The 7,516-nt window shown below is 40.0% G+C and overlaps 1 long non-coding RNA gene across 1 annotated transcript; it reads right to left on the bottom strand.

The window, feature by feature from the left end:
• Positions 1-568: 568 nt before the first annotated feature.
• Positions 569-6,917, bottom strand: LOC125482247. Its single transcript, XR_007261583.1, has 3 exons — positions 6,677-6,917; positions 5,820-5,845; positions 569-754 (listed from the first exon to the last, which is right to left on the bottom strand). It is a non-coding gene; the product is annotated as an uncharacterized LOC125482247 (long non-coding RNA).
• Between the last annotated feature and the right edge of the window lie 599 nt (positions 6,918-7,516).

The raw sequence follows: 7,516 nt of genomic DNA, 5'->3' as shown, positions 1-7,516 counted from the left end.
GTTATCTAGCAAAACCTTTTCTCAGTGATGTTTCACAATTCAACACATCTTCTCCCATCCAAAACGCTCTTCTCTTCCAGTATTGTATCTTTTAGGTAACGATTCTCCTCCCAAGATTCCAAGGCACTGCAGCTACTAAATCTATTCTCTCTACCGCATCTACCTTGCTGGGATACATCAATCTTAAAAATTAGCAGTGGGATTCTAAACTGAAATCAGAAGGGTAAGTTACTATTCAAATATAACTTAATTAATCCAGGCATATGGCGGCACAATTGATTCATTAGGAAACCAGACAAGAGGAGTTTCTAAGCAAAGATTATGACATTTGCATGAAATAATCTCTATCTTCCAACATTAACTCCAGACAAGGCCATAAATCTACAGCCATTTATTCCATGCAGAAACAGTTTCTACATTCTGTAGTTGTTAAATTCATAGAATTTAGAGAAAGGGGAAGGAGTTGGTGCTAAGAGAATGGCCCAATTTGTAAGCTGGTCTGGGTGGGATGGTCCAAATGCTGCAAGCTTGCACAACACTCCCTAAAAAAGTACACCTCAATAATGGTCCTGCTCCCGTGTACCGACCTTCCGTGGGTCCCGTAGTAGGATCCCAGAATCTGTTTGTACTGTTCATGAGAGCAAAACTGAAGTGCAGCATAAGGAACAACTCGGACCATGGTGGCAGAGTTACCCCGCCAAAGGCTGAAGAGACCATCCGTCCGGTAGGTTTGGTAAATCAGCTTCACAACTTCCTACGGCAAATGTCAAGACAAAACAATTATTCTTTGGTATGGAAACAAAGATAGAAAAACTTGTATCTACATCAAACCATTCGCACCCTCAGAACATTTCAACCAACTTTAGAAGACACAAAGTGTATCAGGGGAGAGAAGGCACGCTTGAGGAAAGGGAGAGACGGGTATGGAATATAGGTACTCCAAAAAAAAAACATGCAGGGCATTAGAGTCAGACAGCACAGAAACAGACCCTTTGGTCCAACCAGTTCGTGCCAAATATAATCCCAAACTAAATTAGTCCCATCTGCCTGCTCCTGGCCCATTTACCTCTAAATCTTTCCTATTCACGTACTTATCCAAATATCTTTTAAACACTAAGTGAACCCACATCCAACACTTCCTCAGGAAGTTCACTCCACACATGAACCACCCTCTGTGTAAAAGATTTGGCCCTCATGTCTTTTTTAAAATCTCTCTCCTCACATTAAAAGTGTGCCCTCTAGTCTTGAAATCCTCCACCCTCGGGAAAAGACAACTACCATTAACCCTATCTATATCTCTCATTAATTTTATAAATTTCTATAAAGGTTGTCACTCAGGACTACAGGGAAAAGGCAAGGGAGAGGCATGAGACAATTTGTTTCTGCAGAGGGTCGGCAGAGACATGATGGGCTGAACAATCTAATTTAGTGACATAATTTCTCTATGAGGGGGTGCATCCATGGGTAAGCTGGAGTAGACAGAGTGTGCAAGTGTACAATGGAGAGAGAAATCAACAAGATATAGAAAAGATGGTCAAGGCGTAGAAAGAGTGCAAAAGTCACATTTCAAACACTCCCTGCACAACCTCAGGACTTCATAAACATTTTGCGACCAAATAAAATGTTTTTTGAACTGCACAGTACTTGCTGTACACAAATAGAGCAAACAATTTATACACAGCAATTCCCACAAGCAACAATGGAGGTCACTATATGATTATTTTAGGTGACATCAGTCAAAAAAAGTGCAAAGGTTGGTCAGGACACCTGCAAGAACTACGTGGTTCTCCAAAGAGTGTCTTGGGATCTTTTTAATCTTAACAGGCAGTTGGTCTTAGTTTAAATGTCTCATCTGAAAAATGAAGCCCCAGGACAGTGCAACATTCCCTCAGCACTGAAACTAACCCGAGTCTGTTTGGATCACATACACAAAGCTGGCATTTGACCTATCAACCACTGATGCAGATGTGTGTGGAAGTTTCTTCCCCAATCAACTGCATACATGAATTTTGCTCCTTCTCACTATGTGGGCACAACCGTGGCACCATCAATTATGGCCAACAAAAAGCTTTTGAAATTGACCTGGAAAATTCCCAAAAATGTTCCAACATGTACAAATATTTGGAGAGGAATTTTCCAGATTTCCATCAGCCTCCAAAGTACTTCCTATTTTTGCCTCTGAATAGTCTAGCCCTAATTTTATGATGGTGTCCCATTTGATTTCAGTTACTCAAGAAATAGATTCTCTTTCCCCACCACGTCAAATCCTTTCATCATCTTAAACACATTAATTAGATCACCCATAAACTTGAGCATGTAATCCAGGTTTACACTTATGGACAGTATTGTACTGTAGGAGGTGTGTCTTTCCAATAAAATGATAACCAAGGCCCTACCTATCCGCTTAGCTGGATATAAAGGAATTCATAGCCACTATTTCAAAAAAAAGAACAGAAGAGCTCTTCCTGAAGTCCTGGCCAATATTTATTGCTCAACCAACAAAATATCACCTATTTGTTGCAACGTTGCTGTGCACAGGATCATGGTCCATGTAGATTAGCCTGTGTTTCCTTTATTACAACAGTGACTACACTTAACTTTCATTGGATGTCCTAAAGCCATGTATGTCTTTTATACATGTCAGAGTTTATTCAAGGAAAGTCAAACCAATTTTTTGTCATCACAATCGGACCTTCTAACACCTAGTACCAGAGCTCAATCTAGTTAACACTGACATTGCCCAGTGCTGCAGAAAGCAATGGCTTCTGATAACAGCTATGCAACTGGATTGAATAGAATTTTAAAAAAATCTCAAAGCATGTCAATCCACTTCACCACCACAAGGGAAAGACAGACTTCCTCCTCTGATCACAGACAGATCTCCTGCCTCTCATTTCACCCATGGCACAGCTTTCAAAGTGCCACAGTTCAATTCTCTGCAAACCTGTCTCAAAATCAATCCACTCCGAACAAATTTCTTGGATCAAGCTCTTAGACACTTTCCTCTGTCACGATTCAGCAACTGCATTTTCTTTGCCAAGCCTCTTGGGGCATGCAAAGTAACGGTGCTGTATGAAGAATGAACTGATGAGCATTGATAAAGCTCTTTTGTACCTCCTCAGGGCATGCCAAAGTGCTGCACAGACAACAAATTACTTCTGAATTGCAGACAGTGCTCTGCAGAAAAACAAAACCATTTGCACATAACAAACTCCCAAAGGCAGCGAAGTGATAAATGAAGAGTTATTCTTTTCTGGTGTTTTAGTGAAGGTGAACTGTTGGCCAATATACTGGGCAGACCTCTTCAAATTGTGGCTTTTGCTTGTTACAATCCAAACCACCTCAAAATGTTAAAAGTTAGCTCAAGAACTTGCTTCCTACATATCCTCACTGCTTTCTCCTTTATGATACTTCTCAAACAAATGTCCTTCAGTAAGCTTTTGATCATCTGCCCAAACATCTGTGTGGCTAAGTGTCAAATTCTGTTTGAAAATGATCTGGTGAGGTATCTTTAAATGCAAGGCACAAGTGCTATTTTAACATAGGCTATTAGTGCATGGCATCGTGCTTTTGGGTAGTAGCAGTGTTTCTAGTCAAAGACAAGATGGTACAAACTTGTAAACAAACATGCCAACAGAAGTGTTGAGTGGAGAATACTGTTAACAGTGCGGCTCATGCTATAGACTCTGGGTGCCAGCAACCTTTGAGAGTTTTCACCCCTGCCACAGCAGCGGTGCACATAGCTCCCATACTCCCAGAGTGAGATCCCTGAAAGTGCAAGGCCACTTCTCCTGCTAACAGCTGAAGTCATATGAACATATGGGCCAGATGGCCTTCTTCTGTGCTGTAAATAACTATGAGTCGTATCAATATATTGCTTATAGGCGCTTTCTTGGCACAAATTGGCAGGTTTTCTGCATTACAACAGGGATTTCAATTCAAAAAATAGTTTTTGACTGGAAAGTGTTTTGAAACATCCTGAAGTCAAAGGTGTTACTCAAATGAAAGCTTGTCTTTCTTTGTAACCTCTGACACACAAGCACACTTCAAACTAGCCATCTGAAATATGAACCAGAAATACGTAAACTCTAATTCTTCCCTACATACTGCTACAAAGCCAATGTCTCAACTGTAACTTATTTGCAACTTTTACAGCCCAACTAACTTTCAGAGCAACTGATAGCAGAGTGCATAATGTTTTGTCAGGTGATGCAAGCAGCTAAAGCTGTGGATGCTCAAAGATTTATATCTCACGTTACTTCCCTTGGGTAATTTAAAGAGGGATGCAATGGAAGAGAGTAGGACGATATTCCTCTTAAAACTATAAACGATTTTCATTCTTGAAGATCCACCAACCAAAACACTTTATAGTACATAAGGCAGCAATTTAGTCCTTCACACCTAAGCCAATTCTTTGGAAGAGCTGTTAACTTTAATCCCAAATCCCACTGCACTTCAAATTAGTGCTCTTCAAAACACATTTGGTGAAAATGCCTTCCAGGAAATTACTCGTTTTCAAACGTATTAGAAACAAATGGATATTCAGTCTACAAACACAGAAACAGGAAATTCCCACTTCATTAAAATTGATAGTTCTGCTCAAATGATATAAACCAACTTTAAGAGTAACTTCACACTAACTGAACTAAGAAACTCCCTCCAAGTGGAAGTGGAAAGACAGAGTACACAGGTACACAATGAAAATGACTTGCATTTATACACAGTGCTTTACACGGGCTCAGGAAATCCTAGAATAATTTACATAAGTATTCTAAAATTTGCATATAATGTAGCCACTGTAATGATAAAACCTAGCTAAATTAGAAATGTTTCATTTACTATTTTCAACACCTAGCTGCAAATCCTGATATTTGCTTTACAAATAATATCAATTTTTAAATTGTTTTACAAAAATACTACCAAGAAAGTGCCATCAATATGCAAGAATCTGTGATTATGGGACTGAACATTTAAAATCAGGAACTTTTTGGTCTTTGGAAAAAAAAACAGATCAGTTCCATTGCCCAGTTAGTTTCTTGCTTATTGTTAATTCCCTTTTTTCAAAAAAAAAGGCAAGTTACTATTAAAAACGTACCCATCAGCCTTTGAGGATATCCTTAACTCACTTAAAAAATTCTCACTGCTTCTAGATATTTTAGTAAGAGTTTAACATTTACGCAAGTGGAAAAAGAAAGCTCTTCCCATCTCTTCTCCCAACCTTCTCATCAAAACCCTTCATAATTTTGAACATTTCTACTGGATCTCTTCTTAACTTTCTCTGCTCTGAGAGCAATCCCAGGTTCTTCAGTCTCTCAACACAAGATTGACCAAGTCATCCCTCGGAATCATTAAGACAACACTCCTCTGTCACCTGTCCAAGGCTTTGACATCTTTACCGAAGTAATGGAATGGACAGAATGTTCCATCTGAGGCCTAACCAGAGAGATTTATAAAAATTTATAGCTCTATTTGTTTTTAAAAAACTATCAACTTCATGCATATTCATGTGAAACTGTCTAGTGATGTGTTATTTTGTACAACATATTACACATTATTCTGCTGATAGCGCTGGGTGTATTCTTTAAGGCCACAGCCTAAAGCCTACCCTGTTCCCAGTTGATTGGAAACGGATTGGTTTGAGACACATTTCAGGTCATTCAGGTTTTTAAAGGGGTCAGAAGAAACCAACAGATGATTGGTTTACTTTATTTCCTCTCCTAAGCACCAAGGCACAAATAATGTGCAATATACAGACAGATGGTCAATTGGGGGAGTCATAGAGAGTGTACACAGTGAAATAAGAAAAGAAATAACCTCACCTTGGCTGAGAATCCTCTTGAAGATACTGTGGATGCAGGGAAAAAAATAATGATCAGTTAGACTTGACAAAGTTGGAGCAGCAATTCCACCAACATAAATGCAGAGCCGTGCATCAGGTTCAATGCAGGTATCAAGTATTCTTAGGTTAGGCACAACAGAGTAAAGCTTGCTCAAACTTTGTCACAAAAGTTCATTTGTACAACTTTATTCACTCAGCATTAGTAGGCCAAATTCCCAAACCAATGGAGAGGGATGAATGGCATCATCACAGCCTTACGTACGTTCAAGACCGAACGAGTAGGTGCTAGTGCAATAGAGAGAGAAGGATGACTAGAGTATGTTCACACTGGATTTGAACCCACGCCCTGGAACTTGGGCCGATTTTCTTTGCTGCCCTCCCCATACGCAACCCCCCCCACAAAAAAAAAGCAGCTCTAATGCAGTGACCCTCAAACAACTAACTCAGCATACAGTGCATGGATGAAGCTTGTCATCTTTAGATCTCTACAGTTCAGTTCAATATCAGGCAGCACTCTTATCCCTAACTTTCAGGCTCAAGCCAGTCTCTTGTGTACAAACACACAAATTAGGACTAGTTGGCCACTCCACCCTATGTGTCTACTCCTCCATTCAATAAGATAATGGCTGGTCTGACCACAGCCTCAATTGTATGTTCTCATGTACCCTCTAAGCCAGATGCTAATCTACGTTTACCAACATTGGGTAAATTCCAAGGACTGGGGAAGATGCCATAAACCGAAATTGAGCTTGCACTGTTACATTCTCTTTATTTTATTGGAAATGTAGAGCACAGCCAGAATAAACAACGAATTCCGCCCTGGCCATCTCTTCCTACCTTGAAATATTATTTTGGCTCTATCCAGCGGTGCTACCACTGTCTTTGCAACAGCTCCAGCAATTGCTCCCGAGATGAGGGAATTAATGATATGTCGCTTCCCTCTCACATCCTGGGAAAGTCAGACAAAAATACCTCAATCAGGGCAATAATCCCTTAATTTCTTTCAATAAATTTGTGAATTTTTGCATTCCACATAGTCAGGAGTGTTTAACCTTGGGAAGAAAAATTTCCAATTCAGGCACCATACACAGCATGGGTTACTTGCAAAATAAAACTCCTTCCGTTCCACCAAACTAATCACATGGGACATAAAACATAGGCTAGAAACACAGTATGGTTCCCTGCCCTCTCGCTTCTTCAACCACTCCCAAGATATGTACACTGCTGATTAGGTCACAGAAAGCTCCCTCAGTATTGCCAAACATTGTCAAAGCTTTTCTTCTTTCATTCATGGGATGAACATTATCTCAACCAGGAATTACAGTCCATCGCTCGTCATCTTTGTGAATACCGTAGTGAGCTAACTTTTTGAATCATTGTAATCTACATGGTGAAGGTATTTCACACAATAACGATGAAAGAGTGGCAATATCAGAATGGTGTGCGACTTAAGACACGAATCCAGAGGTGATCATACACCCATACATCTGCTGCCATTCTCTTTCTAGGTGGTGCAGAGGTGGGTTTGCAAGATGTTGTCTAACAAGGTTTACGAAAGTTGCTGCAGTGCATCTTTTAGATAACAAACACTGCAGCCAAAGTGGCGGAGGAGAGCCAATTGGCAAGACAGCTAATCCTGGCTAAGGCAGAGCCTGTATTTAATCAAGCAAAATAAAC

This window comes from Rhincodon typus, unplaced genomic scaffold (assembly GCF_021869965.1).
Source record: "Rhincodon typus isolate 14 unplaced genomic scaffold, sRhiTyp1.1 hic_rhity00007653, whole genome shotgun sequence".
NCBI classification, from domain to species: domain Eukaryota; kingdom Metazoa; phylum Chordata; class Chondrichthyes; order Orectolobiformes; family Rhincodontidae; genus Rhincodon; species Rhincodon typus.
Note: the sequence above shows the minus strand (reverse complement) of the source record. Positions and strands in the feature narration are given on the sequence as shown.